At 41.2% G+C, this 15,414-nt stretch overlaps 1 pseudogene; it reads right to left on the minus strand.

The window, feature by feature from the left end:
- Window positions 1–14,255: 14,255 nt before the first annotated feature.
- LOC148685711 (uncharacterized) lies at window positions 14,256–14,995 on the minus strand (annotated as a pseudogene).
- Between the last annotated feature and the right edge of the window lie 419 nt (window positions 14,996–15,414).

Raw genomic sequence — 15,414 nt, forward strand, 5'->3', positions numbered from 1 at the left:
ACCACACACAGTAATTCATTGCATGGAAGAATGTGCTTTTTAAAAAATGCAATTGATCCTTCACTGCAAACTTTGTGCAGAATTTGTTGTGGAGCGATTATTCTGACCACAAATTATGACATAGGAAACCTGCTCTGGAATTTTCTCCTTGGATTTCTTGACAAAATGTTCATCTCGATAGGAAACAGATTATAGATGATAGATGATAGATAGACAGATAGATCTCTTTTTGTTTGTTGAGTTGTAAAAATGTATCTTCTACATTCTCTGCATGTGCTCTCAGCAGAATCGTATCTCAGAAAGGTCACAATAAAATTACAACTACAAACAAAAACTCTAAAACCACTAAAATCACCATCAAGACCTTCAATAAATAACATAGCAACCAGCTCAGTCATGTTGTAAACATCCAACCAAGTGATAACCCAACATCACAGCAGTCTGCTTTGACATCCTTCTTTTTTAAGAAGTATGATGGTCACAATCAGATGGGGGAACTACCCGGAAATTCAATCTGATTTATCCAAGTCTTGTCTGAATATTTATGTTCTAGAACTCCTGGGTTTGCCAGATGGCAGTGAAGTGTATGTATCTAAATGGCAAAATGGATTTAAAACACTGTCTTTTTGACTTAACATTTGCCCCGGGTATTGCCAGAATTTGGTTATTGGAAACATCTCTGCATGCTTTGGTTTTTGAGTGACTCCATGTATGGTCCAACAGCTTTATTCTAGCTGAAAGCATTTTTCCTGGCATAAAATATTTTCCTAGTATAGAAAGAGGATCTATCATCTCATTCAGTTTTTAGGGCATATTGAAGTGTATATAAAAGACCAGCAGTTTTAAACGATACGTCGTATTATCTGTTGGAATGTAAGGCTTTAACAATAATGCAATGCAACTGGTCCTTTGTAATGATGCTACATGAAAATCATAGCCGCAGACAGATTCATACACAATCCCCCCCCCCATCCTCTTAAAAATGCTTTCTTGAGTTCAGGTTTTTATTGATTTCAAATGACTTTTTAAAGATAAAGAGGAAATTCATAAAGGGCTGATTCAATTTATATCACATCTTCTTTGTTCAAAAATAGCCTTAATGGAAAACAAACACATGTTCAGCATTTAATATAAATAAAATTTGATACAATGCTATATGGGAGGCATGTTGCACAGTAAAAGCATTTACAGACACCTTGGGAATACCATCTATAATAATGCAATCTATTCAGGGTACTGAGCATATCTGCCTATCAGTGAGAAATTTCAGCATTTTTCCCAAAGTGGGGGGTGAGGGGAATTTGGAATGGGGAGAGAAAGGGAGAGAGATGAAATGTTCACATTAGTACATTAAACATTACCCAAAGTGGTTTAAAGTAAACCAATCTGGTTTTTTTTAAAAAAAAATCTGTTTCTCTGTTCCCAAGGAATTTTGGGAAGTGGGCTATTTCTAAATGGATTTTAGATCAGAAGGGAAACATGGATTTTGTATGGTTTCAATTGTTTGCATTTGGAAGATAAATTTTGTTTACTTGTAAGTTTCAACTTTTCTATTAGGATTGCTGTCTAGATCCTTAGATATGAAGAAAGTTGCTATTTTAAAACTGCGCTTCACTGTCTTAAATGCAAAATATTTTCCATAGAGTTGAGGAGGGGGACTTTTATAGGCACTCTAACTTTGTTCTAAAAGTCTGAATTCCAAAATTGTAATTTGAGCCTAAACTTGAGATTTCAAATTAAAACAAAAATGAGTTATGCAAACGCAGCTGATATTGCATCACACTCTCAAATCTTCTTTAAATTAACTCAATGTCAAGGGGCTCCCCTAATAGAATGTGTGTTTGTGAAACATTTGAACAGTATCAGTTTACTCCAAGATTCAAAAGATCACTTGGTAATATTCCAAGGAGCAGTAACTTTTATTCCCCTTCTCTCTTTAGACTATAGTCCCATTTATGTAATAATTTAATCAGGTTCCCCCACTTACCTTTTTCCCCCCTTTGCAAACCCACTGACACAAAGCTGACTGGAAGCATGAATAACGGATCGAACATTAAAGCTTCGGATCAGCAACAAATGTCCACTGGACACTTTAAAAACATGTTACAGGAATATTCTACATGACTTAAAGAGCCAGCTCCAGATTTTTGTGGGCCCCCAGTCAATAGACTACCCCATTTTGCCCCTAGACATGTGAAAAACAAAACAAAAGCAAGACAATGGGTTAGATCCAGACTAACATAACCCCACATCAGTTTCAACTGGAGCAAAACCTGATTAACTTAGTCTGCATCCATCCCAATACACTTGAAAATACATTTGGTTCCTTCCCTTACCACTGCATAGCTACCTCTGAGATTAGAGAAAGGGCCTCACTTGTTTCTTCTACAAGTGTGCAATAGTTCTTCTTTTTATGCGTAATATTTATTTTGAGTTGCCATATTTCAAAAAGTAAGATTTGACACCTTTTTTTTTTTTAGGAAGACCCCAAAATTGTTGAGCTTTTTTTTGGGAAACCTACACACAAACAATAGTGATTTTGAGCTTTGGGGGCTATTTTCCATCACATTGCCATACATTGGACATTTTGCTGATTTGTCAAAATTCCCCCCCCCCCATCACCATTTTTTCACACGAAAACCAGGACATGTCAAGAATATTCCTGATGTATGGCAAGCCTAATTTATTATGATATTAAAGAAAAGCCTATTTAGTTGTTTATTGTGTTTTTTAGAACAGAAATTCTATGGAGTTTTTTTGTACTTGCTGTTTATTTTAAATGTTCTAACCTTTGTTGTAAACTGCTTAGAGATTTGTTTCATATAAGTCATGGGTAGGCAAACTAAGGCCCAGGGGGCGGATCCGGGCCAATCCCCTTCTCAATCCGGCCCGCGGACGGTCTGGGGATCAGCCTGTTTTTACATGAGTAGAATGTGTGCTTTTATTTAAAATGCATCTCTGGGTTATAGGCATTCATTCATTATTTTTTTCAAAATATAGTCCGCCCCGCCCCTCCCCAAGGTCTGAGGGACAGTGGACTGGCCCCCTGCTGAAAAAGTTTGCTGACCCCTGATATAAGTGCTATATAAATAGCCAAAATTAAATATCATGGGAAAGAGAGTTATTTCATCATTGGGAGGACATCTTTCCTCCCACCCAACCCACTCTTAGTGCTCATCTTCATGATACTGTAGGCTCTGAGGGGCTCCAACAAACCAATGGTCCTTCACTCCATTTCCCTCCACTGTATCAGCCATAGGCCTAATGACCAGACTCCCAGCCTACCCCCCCCCCTGCACTGCATGCAATTGCCTTTTCTTCTCTTCCCCATTTTAGGCTGAATGGTATTTGTGGGCAGGGGTATGTATTTTTTGGGTTTATGGGCAGTGTACAAACAGTGATAGTATTAGTAGATGGGTTGTACTGTGTGTGGGGGGGGGACCATTAAATAAATAAATTGCGTGTCCCTGGTTCCAGAAATAATTGAACGTTTGTGTGAAGCTGCCACAAAACTTTTTGTTTATCTTGCAACCACTTATTAAAAAAATGACTACTTTTGTGGTTACTTGGTGACCGCTGGCTGGAGAAATATACTAATATTACAGTATCCTCACCCCCCCCCAAAACCCCCCACCCAGCTGCTAGATGGTCTCCTACATTCTCATAATGCCTATTTTGTCATCATATTTGGGGGGGGATAATAATTTTTATTAATTTTTCAATTACAATCCAATAGTAGCAGTAGTAACAGTACCAAATTATAATACAACCTCACAATTAGAATTATGGGAGGAAATGATATTAGAATCCTGTTTGGTCATTGAAAAAGACTGATGACTATATCTAGAAATAAACAAAGGAGAGTTCAGTTATAGGATTGCACAATAAAATACTTGTGGTGAAATAATTCTTTTGTGGTTTGTAGTTACAGCATTGAGCCGCTGCCTTCAGAAGAGGAGTGCCAAGAAACAATTCAGATTCCTGTTGTTAGTGCTTAATCCTAATCCTACGTTGAGTTCTGTATGCTTACATAACCCTTTGCAACCCAGTATGGGAACCATGCAGAAAGATTTTAGCTGAATTAAGAGAGAAGGGAGGGAGGGTTTTATGTCTTTAGCACTCAGGTCCAATAATGACCCTGATGGTCTTTCATTTCCCCTCAGTATACACAAAAAGTATCAGGTGTAATAACAATCATTAAACAACAAACCAACAACACCAGAACTGGCTATGAATATAAAGGACAATTTTACTAGAACACGTATATAAAGTCATAAACCTCCTGGACAATGAGCAAACTAAAGTGCAATATGCCTGGAGATACTCATAAACATATAATGAACCAGTGTCTCTCTCGTTGCTTGGAACAAATGAAATGTTCTTCAAATAGTCTTTCACTGGAAGCACGGAGCCATAAACATAGGAGCGGTAGCAAGAAAGCGTTCTTCAAGTAGTCGTTAGCTGGAAGCGCAAAGCCAAATGGTCATTTGAAGCCAAATACCGGAAGATGAGACCTGTTCTCCAGATATTATCTAGGTTTCACAGCAAGCTTCATCAGTCAATAATGCTAAATAATACAAAATGTCATTCCAGTTACAATAAATGAACAACCACAAAATACATGCAGTACCCAACACAGTTCGCTCAAGACAAAAGGTCATAAACAATAATCACAGGCACAGCAAATGTATAAACTGGTAGTACCAAACATTTAAATACCTTACAGGTGCACAGGGCCGGCTCTAGGTAGACCCCCTGGTGGCGCGGTGTGCCAGGGCGCCGGGCTGGTAGGCAGGGCGCCGCACGGAAACCATGCCAGGGCGGCGGACCTGATCGAGACTGCCCTGCAGGTGCACGGAATCATCACATTCATACATGGTCAAAGGTACAATAACACTTCTCTATTATTGCTAAGCAAACAAAGGCACAAAATTTATTTATATATAACAACCAAGGTCAAATTCGGTATTCAAACCTTTTGGAAACAAGGTTCCTAGTTGAAACATTAATTTGTATTCTTTTTGTAACAAGGCTCTTCGTACATCAACAGATCTAAAAGGTAGTTTTTAAAAAAGTCCACAGAATCAAAAAACTCAGGTCATTTTCAGTATGAGCCTCTTGCTGGAAATGTTGGCCTAACAAGGCGTCTAGGCAAGCATTGTGTATTTGGGACCTATGCTCAGAAATTCCAGTCCTGATTGCACAGGTAGTACTACCTACATATAGAAGCCCATAAGCACAAGGAATACAGTACACACAGTTTTTTTGTAGAATAATTTGTAAACTGTTGCAAGACAATCTTTCGCCCATTTATTGTGTTGGTAAATGATTTCATGGGCAAAGCAAATCTGCAACATGTGAAATGACCACATCTATAATGCCCTTTCAGTGTTGCGTGTGGGTCATCATTATAGTAGATCAGTGTGGGAAAGAACGTCCCTGAACGATCTTTTGCCTAAAATAGGCACATTCTGGAATATGGGAAATGATGTGCCAATGTCTCTTAATCACTCTTTCAATAGAAGAAGACAAACAATTGTACTCTATAGAACCAAAAATCCTGTCCTGATTGTTTTTAGGTTTAGGTACCAACAATTCCTGCCTAGAAGTTCTTTTAGCCCTTTCAAAGGCTGTTTGAATTATTTCCTGTGGATAGCCTCTATCTCTTAAAGAAGAAGGCAGGAATGCAGCCTTTTTTCTTTTTTCTTTTTTTTTTAAAAAAGCAGTTTCAAGGGAAGAATTTCTTTTGAGCCTAATAAATTGGCTAAATGGGAGACTATTTTTTAAATTGGACCAGGTGGTTAGACTGATAATGAAGTAAAGAATTCCTATCAGTAGGTTTGTGAAATGGACGTAAATTAATGACATGTTCATTATGTTCAGTAACAAAAAAATAATTCAACATCTAGAAAGGGGATGCTTATCTCGCTCTTTTTACCAATAAATCTTAGAGCTATATCACATTGATTTAACCAAATGTCAAATTCTAAGAATATATCCTGGTCCAAAACAAAAATTAAATCATCGATATACCGATAATAAGCCAATAAGTGCTTCCTAAATGGGTTCGAATCACTCAAAAGGTATTCTAAATCAAAATAACGCATATAGATACAGGCGAGCGATGGCACACAATGGGCGCCCATCGCCATGCCCCTACATTGAAAATTAAACTGTTCTTTAAAGCAGAATTATTTTCAAGAATAAGGTCCAACAAATCGAGTAATACATGTACCGGCGGATCATTTTGATTATTGTCATGCAGCATTTGTTTAACCAGGGAACGTAACCCATCCAATGGAACATTAGTATATAAAGCTTCAACACCCCAGGCGGCCGGGAGGGGGGGAAATCCCTTTATGAATTTTGGGGAGGGTATAAAAAATTGGAACACGGCTATGTTCTGGTACTAAGAATTCAGCCAACTGGTCAGAGATTAAACCAAGGGCAGATGCCTCTTGGACTACCACTAAAATTCTGACCCCATTGGTTGGATCATAATTCATGGGTTGATAATAATTGCGATTACTCAACTGTTGAACGGCCTCCTGTTCGTACACTTGTTTATCTAAAACTACAACAGCCCCTCCCTTATCCGCTTGTTTAATAACGAGATGTTTTTTCTCAGCAATCTCTTTAAGAATATTATTTTCTTCCCTAGACAAATTAAAGGAATTGCAGGAGGTCTGAAACAGACCAGAAAATGATGTTCCACATCTTCTACTGTATATTCACAACAAAACAACAAAACTCTGCCTCTTCTGATTCTCTCTCTCTTAAAGTCAGCTAAAAACAAATTTCTAACAGCCCACTTCTGTGCCTTTAAAAATAATAATTGATGGCTACTGCTGTTAGAAGATGGAAAGTCTGTTGTTCAGAAGGGGTGGTAGTACAAGAACCGTGGGCTGTGCAATGAAATTTCCGCTTCCTCTCTTTTCTCCATGTGTGTGCCCACAGCTCCCAAAATCACCATCTTATTTGTGTGCCTCCTCCACAAGTGGTCCAGAGGATGGCAAAATGAGAACGAGCCTTTTCTGCAGTCGCTCCTCATTTGTTGAATGCTCTCCCCGGGGAAGTTTGGCTGGCACCTTCATTATACACCTTTAGATGCCAGGTGAAAACTTTCCTCTTCAAGCCGGCCTTTGACTGATTAGCATCTTATATCCCTTTTAAATGTGTTTGTGGAAGGGTTTGAGTGGAGGGAGATTATTGGTTTGTTTGTTTGCAAATTGTTGCATGCCTTAAAAAGTATTAAATGGTAGCATGGAAAGTAATTTTGATCATGCGAACTCTCCTTATGACTTTAATGTCTGGAATAAATCTTACATGGCTGCTACAAAAAGGTATTTTAAAAGACTGTGGGGGGGAGAATACAATGTTTAGATGGACTTCTGTTTGTATAGAAATGCATTGAGAAGATAGCAAAAGAGAAAACTTTGTGGATTGGGGCGTATAGAGCTTTTAGAGAGAGATTTTCCTTCTTCTGCACACACCTCAGTTGGGCACATGCAATACAGATGAGACTGAGAAACACACTGTTTTGGGTAGAGGTCTGTCCATGGTCACAGTTGTCCTTCCAATTATGCTTTATGATATGTAGCACGCAATCCACAGATGGTAATTGTTTAGTCTCCACACTGAAGTCATCCTTATTCCCCTTATGTTGTAGATTGCACACTCTGAAGCAACGGTAAACTGTCTAGAGTAGTTTCATGGGTTAAATGTAATTCTCCTGCTCGCTAGAGGACATAAAGTGTGTGGAAAGCTGCCTAGACAGCCACACTGCCCCCTGGCCACACTGTTCCCCATTATGTGAGATGTGTTGCAGTGTTACTGAAATTTTAGTACTGTACTGATTTCTGATTCTGCATCTAAACGTATGAATTGGCATAAGCAGATTTCCATGCAAACATACATCCTCTTTTTTGTGGTGCATTTCCTCTTTGGGAGTGATACATAACCTAGAGTGGCTGCTTGCAGGACAAGGCATCGGACTTCCCATACCCCAACCCATATAAATAAGAGACCAATAAGACTGGGTTTTGGGTAAAAACAGGACACAACTTTATTGAATACAGATGAAAGGGGTTTGGCTTGGGCATGGGGCAATCTAAATACTTCTGGCCCGCCCGCCAGAAATGACGCATGGTCAATCCAGGTGGGTTTTCCTAAGACTTACATCAAATAGGTTGACCCTCACAGGGACCGCCATCTGGGGGTGTGCCTTCGGCCCTGGCCCCCCTGGGCATGCTGACATGGCCACTTCCCCCGGATCCCTTTAACGGTATACCCCAGCATTCAGAGGGGCAAGCGGGGACTACAACCTCCCCTCCATCCAAAAAAAAAGGGGGGGATTGCCCCAATGCTCAACCGCCAACTGGGCAAAGCTTGCCACCAAACCACTCACATCTGTATCCTGGCCTTAATGCCTTCAATCATGTCTGACAACCAAATATCATTGCCAGATGGGGAAAGATGCATGCCATCTGGGCGAAACAGAGTCTCGTCCGAAAATGTGATTTTGGGGTGGAAAACCACCCAACCTTCCCACTGCTGTATGCGCGCCTCACTGTGTGATTAGCCTTTTTCTGAGCCCGGTTGATACCTACTGGGTCCAGGTTATGCCACTGACGTCTCTCGAGCATCTCAGACCAACCAAGGCATACGGAGGGATACAAGTTGTGCAACATATGCAAGTCCTTGATAATAGCCCACGTTAAATCAATGTCCTTGCGCCGGCCCAAGTTGTTTTCCCCCAGCTGAATGAGCAAGGCATCCAGGGGCCTGGGGGGACTCAATTCTTGCCAAAGTTAAGGGCATAAATTCATTCCACTTCATGCCCCGGCGACCAAGCCAGTGAATCGCGAGGTCAGATGGGAGCCCGAGCGCAGCTCCCAGACTTCTGGTGATGGTGTGCATCTGAGCCCAATGCACAATACTGTGCCCGCAAATCCAGATGTTCTTGCTAGGAGAACCTGAAAAGAAATTGTGGTAGAACACATACCTGCATTGCAGGGCACTGGATTAGATAACCCTTGGGGTCCCTTCCAACTCTACAATCCTATGATTCTGTGACAACTTTTACTGTGATGTCTGTAAAGAGTGGGCTGTGAAACAAAGATTGAAGGGGATCTAGCAGACATAAAGCCGCACATATGTTGGGGCTTCTTTGTTCTCTTTAGAACTCCTCATGCCACAATGAACTTTTGCATGAGGCATGAGAGAAAGTCTCACTGATCAAGGTAGAGCCCTGCTTTTGGAGTTCAGCACCTCCAGCATTGCAGGGATAGCAATGATATGGCTAAGCTAGCTCGGTGTCAATAGAAGCAACCAATCACGTGGCATAGAATATAAATAAATCTTTGGGAACTCCCATATAATACTAAACAAAGCAAAACAAAATCCAAAATGAATCCAATATGGTCTCCCCTGAGCAAATTTTATAGTGTGTATAATCCAAGTTAGCCACACAAAAATGAGAACGGCTGATAAATAAGCCCAGGAGGTGCTTGTGAAATGAGGCTAAGGGGGGGGGGAAGCACCAGGATGAAGGGGGGGTACACTGTGGACACCCCTAAACAAAATAGGGTGGAGGATCAAATGCTGATCAAGCATGTGGCCCAAGTACAGTCATTTTTAGCCCCACACTATGCTACAATGATGAACAATTATTCGCTCAGTATGTATGAGAATGGCCAATTGCTATTCAGGACTAAAAGACCGAAAAGCATTACAGATCTTGGAAGTGTGTGCTGCCTGTATCTTGTTCAGGAGGCTTTCAGTGCTTCAGATATTTACTCTGCTCCTATGGTGTTCCCTAGTGGCATTCCATTTGGAACGCTGTAATCTAAGAGCTTCAACAATTGTATGAGGTTTTGGAGGAGAATTGGGGTGGGTTGGTGGGGCTGGGAGTGACAGCAGCAAGTTTTTTTTCTGGATGCGTTTCTCAAGCAGCCTTTAAGAAAGAATCATAATTTTGCTTCTTTAAGTTCATGCTGCAAGACAGCATGTGCACCGACCTCTTATATAATGAAGTCCAGGGGTCCCTCTGCAGTGTCCTGTTTCACCGTCAGGGGGGTCCTTTCAATCTCTCACTCGAGCCTGTTGCCAAAGATGGAGGTCAACTGTTTTCTAAAGTGTTTGGCTTGGCCATCACCCACTCACTGCCTCTTCATGGGCAAGAGGAAGGAGGAGAAGCAAGGAAGAGGGCAAGACGAGTAAAGAAATCATGCTCAGAGTTGTAAAGGGGAATAAAAGAGAAAGGGGGAGAAAGAGAAGCCAGGTGCTTTTGAGGTTTCAGAAGGAGAATACAAGGAAGCGTATCGTACACAATGTTGCCAGCGTCTCAAGTGTCACCCTGCCACTTAAGGGTCCTTCCTTTCATCCCCAAAGACAGAGCTTTAAAAAGAAGATTGTGAAATATACTTACCAAGGTAGAGAAAATCCCAGATACTTGTTTTAATATTTCTACAACTTCCATATGAAGAAACGATGCAGCACAAAGAATACAGTGGTGCCTCGCTTAACGAATGCCCTGCTTAACGAAAGGATTTTTCGAGCGGAGGTTGCCTCGCTAGACGAATGCGTTTTATGAAAAATTCGTCTAGCGAATCGCGGTTTCCCATAGGAATGCATTGAAATTCGTCTAGCGAGGCACCACTTAGCTGACTGAAGATGAGAATGCCTGATATTAAATGGAGTTTGAATATTCATTGCTTTTGTAGCTAAAAGTAATTATAAATCAGTGGTAACCAGTGTGGTGCTCTCCAGATGTTGTGGACTACAACTCCCATGATCCTTGACTACAGGCTATGCTGGCTGGAGCTGATGGAACTCGAAGTCCCAAACATCTGAATGGTACCACATTAGTTACCCTCTTCTAAATTATTGGTCCATATTCATTTATTCATTTTCTCCCACTTTTATTTACCTCCTTAAATTAAATTAGTTCACAATTTGGGCCATTTGATGCCCCTTAATGATGATATTTTTTAAAAAACTTTTTTTAAAAAAAAGGCAGCTAAGAAAAGCCGCAGCTCTGTGGTGGAGCACTTGCTTTGCTTGCAGAAGGTCTCAAGTACAGTGCCCAGCATCTCTAGGCAGAGCTGTAAGAGATCCCATCCAAAACCCGGGGGGGGGGGTGGATCCTGGGGATGCTTTTTGTAAAGCCTCCTTTGTTCATCATTTCCCCTCCATGGCATAAGGCTTATATGTTGTGTATTTCCCCACCTTCATTCCATATCATGGGCTGCCGCTGGTGGTACTTAGAGATAAAGATAAATGTGGGTGAGTTAGATTCAATACAGATGGCAGAAAGTAGCGATAGGCTCATTATATAAACAGCAACAGCGAACTTCATTACCAGGATTCCAAGGAAGCAGCTCATTTTCTGTTACTGTGGCTGAGGCTGACGGTAAGGGTTAATGCACAAATTTGAACAAACTCTTAATTAGCATATTTATATTTTGGGAGGATAAGGAGGTGCTGGTGACTTGTAAAAACCTGTTATAAAATTCTCCATTTGATGATAGGGAGTAAGTTTTTACAAGCCCTATAATTATGAACAGTATTAAAAGAAAATCCACTTAGGAAATGTAAATACCAAAGAAGCTAAACATATATGGTACCAATTAGCTAACATCGTAAACGCTTGATACAAAGAAGTCATTTCAACACTTTTTCTCTCTCTACTTGAATGTTTGTGTAGTGAAATAATGAGAAAGAGCTGGAACAAGACCCCAGTCCACTTATCTTCAACACAGTGGATCACCTTTGATGGATGCCCATCTGTAGCTAGGATTCTATTTAATTAATTAAGTACCTCTTGCAAGCAGGCAGGCGCATTAGGTAGTTATCTCTAAAACGATGCATCTCTGCACCTGACAAAGTAGGCTATTTTCTACAATAGCTCAGTCTGTAATACGTTTGTTAGCCTATAATGTATTACATTAACTCTGAGATGGTCTTGTATTAAAATGACGTTGGTTATAAGTGAGCAATTAGTCACTTTGTCCCCAGCAAAGCGTGAAATATGGACTCCTTGATTATTTTTATTTGAAACATGTATCTTCATGTTCTCCTACATTGCTAATGTATACATTGAGAGAATGATCCTTTATCCTTGCTATTTTTTTTACTGTTCTTTTGTTTTGTATTCTCTGCAAATTTATTTATTTATTTCATAAAATGTATAAACTGCTTGGTTGTAAAAAAAATATAAATATAAAAAACAATCCAACCCTGAGTGGTCCAGTTTATTATTATTTTATTTACTTATTTATTTATTATTATTATTAATTGAATTTATATACCACCCTATACCCAGAGGTCTCAGGGCGGTTCACATAATAAAATAAAAATATAAAACCTCAAAATAAAGAATCAAAATCAAAACAACAACCCAATAACACACTCCCACCAACCAACCAACCCCCATTTTAAAAGGGCATATGAGAAATCAAATCAACCTAAGGTCTGGTTAAAAAGGATCGTTTTCCCTGGCGCCTAAACATATATAATGAAGGCGCCAGGCAAACTTCTCTGAGGAAAGCATTCCAGAGATGGGAAGCCACTGCAGAGAAGACTTGCTCTCATGTTAAGCTAAGATATCTTTATTGTCATTGTCCCCTTGCGGGAACAACGAAATTACTCGGTTGCTACATCCACTCAGATAAAGCATTCCGCATAATCCAAAATTACAAAACCTAATTAAAAACAGTAAATATAATACAAAATAACAAGTAAAATAAGATGACTTCAAAGTCCAGGCTTGCCATTTAAGGCCAAAATCACTCTAGAGAAGAATCTGTTCCTGAGACGACTCGTTCTTGCCTGCATTGTTCTGTATCTCCGTCCCGATGGCAGGAGCTCAAAGAAATGGTGACCAGGGTGAGTTGGATCTCTTGATATGTCTAGTGCTTTTCTATGGCACCTGGTGGTGTAGATTTGTTCTAAGGTGGAGAGTGAGCAGCCAATAATGCTCTCTGCTGTTTTAATAATTCTACACAGCCCTGCTCTATCCTGAGAAGTACAGTTTCCGTACCACACACATAAACCGTACGTGAGCACGCTCTGTATGGCACAGTGATAGAAGGCAAGCATCAGCTTTTGTGGAAGATGGTTTTTCCTTAAAATTCTCAAAAAATACAGTCTCTGCTGCGCCTTCTTCACAAGCCCCCTTGTGTTAACACTCCAGGACAGATCCTCCTATAACTCAATGCCTAGAAATCTAAACGTTTTTACCCTCTCCACACAAATTCCGTCAATCAAAAGTGGCTGGACCTCGTTCTTCTGTCTCCTAAAGTCCACCACAAGCTCCTTTGTTTTTTATGTATTTATGAGCAAGTTGTTAACTCTGCACCACTCTGTCAGCCGCTCCACCTCATCTCTATAATCTGTTTCACCCTCCTTATCAGAGATGAGCCTGATCACGGTTGTGTCATCTGCAAATTCGACAACCCTATTTCTAGGGTGGGCAGCGACACAATCATACGTATAAAGAGTATAAAGGAGCGGACTAAGCACACATCCTTGTGGTGTTCCTGTGTTAGTCCTAAGCATGTTAGACATATAAGGGCCCAACCGGACCCTCTGGGAGCGATCTGAAAGAAAGTCCAGTATCCACCCACAGAGTGATAGCGGGAGCCCCAGATTTCCCAATTTAGTTATCAGATGTCGCGGTAGAATGGTATTGAATGCCAAGCTGAAATCTACAAAAAGCAGTCTGGCGTAGTTCCCCCGCTGCTCCAAATGTTGAAGAACAGCTTGGAGGGCAATCACCACGGCATCCTCTGTTGATCTTTTCGTTTTGTAGGCAAATTGGAATGTGTCCAATCCCTCTGGTAGGCAGGCAATGACATAATTTTGTACCAGCTTTTCAAAGCACTTCATAATTATGGGTGTAAGTGCTACTGGACGAAAGTCGTTCAGATTCTCCGGATTGGATTTTTTTGGTACTGGAACAATAATAGAAGACTTCACGCAAGATGGGACAGTAGCCTGGGCTAGGGATCGATTTAAAATCCCAGTGAAGACTCCTGCTAGTTGGTCTGTGCAGTCTCTCAAGACCCTTCCAGCTACTCCATCTGGCCCTGTAGCCTTCCTTGAGTTGATTCCCTTCAGCACCTTCCTCATCTCTCCTTCCTCCACGTTGAATACCACATTGCTTTGCACTGATGATGGCAACAGTGGTGATGGTGGCCAAGCCTCCACAGGTGTCGCTGCAGATGTTGCTTCAAAGCGGGCAAAAAAGACATTCAACTCCTCTGCGAGGGATGTCCCTCCCTCGTCCACCAAGGAATCTTTGGATTTTTGCCCCGTTGCCACCCTCCAGACCTCTCGAGGAGGAGGCACACAGAAGATGATCTCAGGGTCATAGTAGGTTCATATGGAAAGAGGCAGTTATTGAGGTATTGCGGTCCTGAGCCATTTAAAGCTTTATAGGTCAAAACCAGCACTTTGAATTAGGCCCAGAAACTAATTGGTAGCCAGTGCAGTTGGACCAGGATTGGTGTAATATGCTCAAACCATCTTGCTCAGGTGAGCAACCTGGTTGCTGAATTCTGCACCAGCTGAAGTTTTTGAACCGTCTTCAAAGGCAGCACTACGTGTAAAGCATTGCAGTACTGTAATCTAACCTTGAGGTTACAACAGTAGTTAGGCTATCTCTGTCCAGATAGGGGTGTAGCTGGGCCACCAGTCGAAGCTGATGGAAGGCACTGTGGGCCACTGAGCCTTGAGCGACAGCAAAGGATCCAGAAGTACCCCCAAGCTACAAAAATGCTCCTTCAGAGGAAATGTAACCCCATCAAAGAGCAGGTAATCTCCCACCCATCCAGTTTAGGGAACCACCCACCAGCAGTGCCTCAGTCTTATCTGGATTGAGTTTCAGTTTGTTGGCTCTCATCCAGTCCATTACCGAGGCAAGACACTGGTCCAGCACTTCCACTGCCTCACCTGCAGACGCAAAGGAGAAATAGAGCTGTGTCATCAGCATACTGATGACAGTGCACTCCAAACCTCTGAATAACCCCACCCAGCAGTTTCATTTGGATGTTAAACAATGTAGAGGATAGGATTGAACCCTGCAGAACCTCACACTGAAGGTTCCACAGAGCTGAAAAGCATTCCCCAAGCAGCATCCTCTGACAAAGACCATCCAAGCAGGACTGGAACCACCACAAAGAGGTGCCACCCACCCCTAGTTCGGACTGTCGCTCCAGAAGGATACCATGGTTGATGGTATTGAAAGCTGCTGGGAGGTTGAGAAGAATTAGCACATGTTTCCCTTCTCTCTCTCTCAACAGAGGTCATCATACAAGGTGATCAAAGCAGTTTCTGTGCCAAAACTGGGCCTAAACCCAGATTGAAATAGATCCAGAAAATCAGTTTCTTCTAAAAGCGCCTGGATCTGGT

Source organism: Zootoca vivipara, chromosome 5 (genome assembly GCF_965207765.1).
Source record: "Zootoca vivipara chromosome 5, rZooViv2.hap1.1, whole genome shotgun sequence".
Lineage (NCBI taxonomy): Eukaryota > Metazoa > Chordata > Lepidosauria > Squamata > Lacertidae > Zootoca > Zootoca vivipara.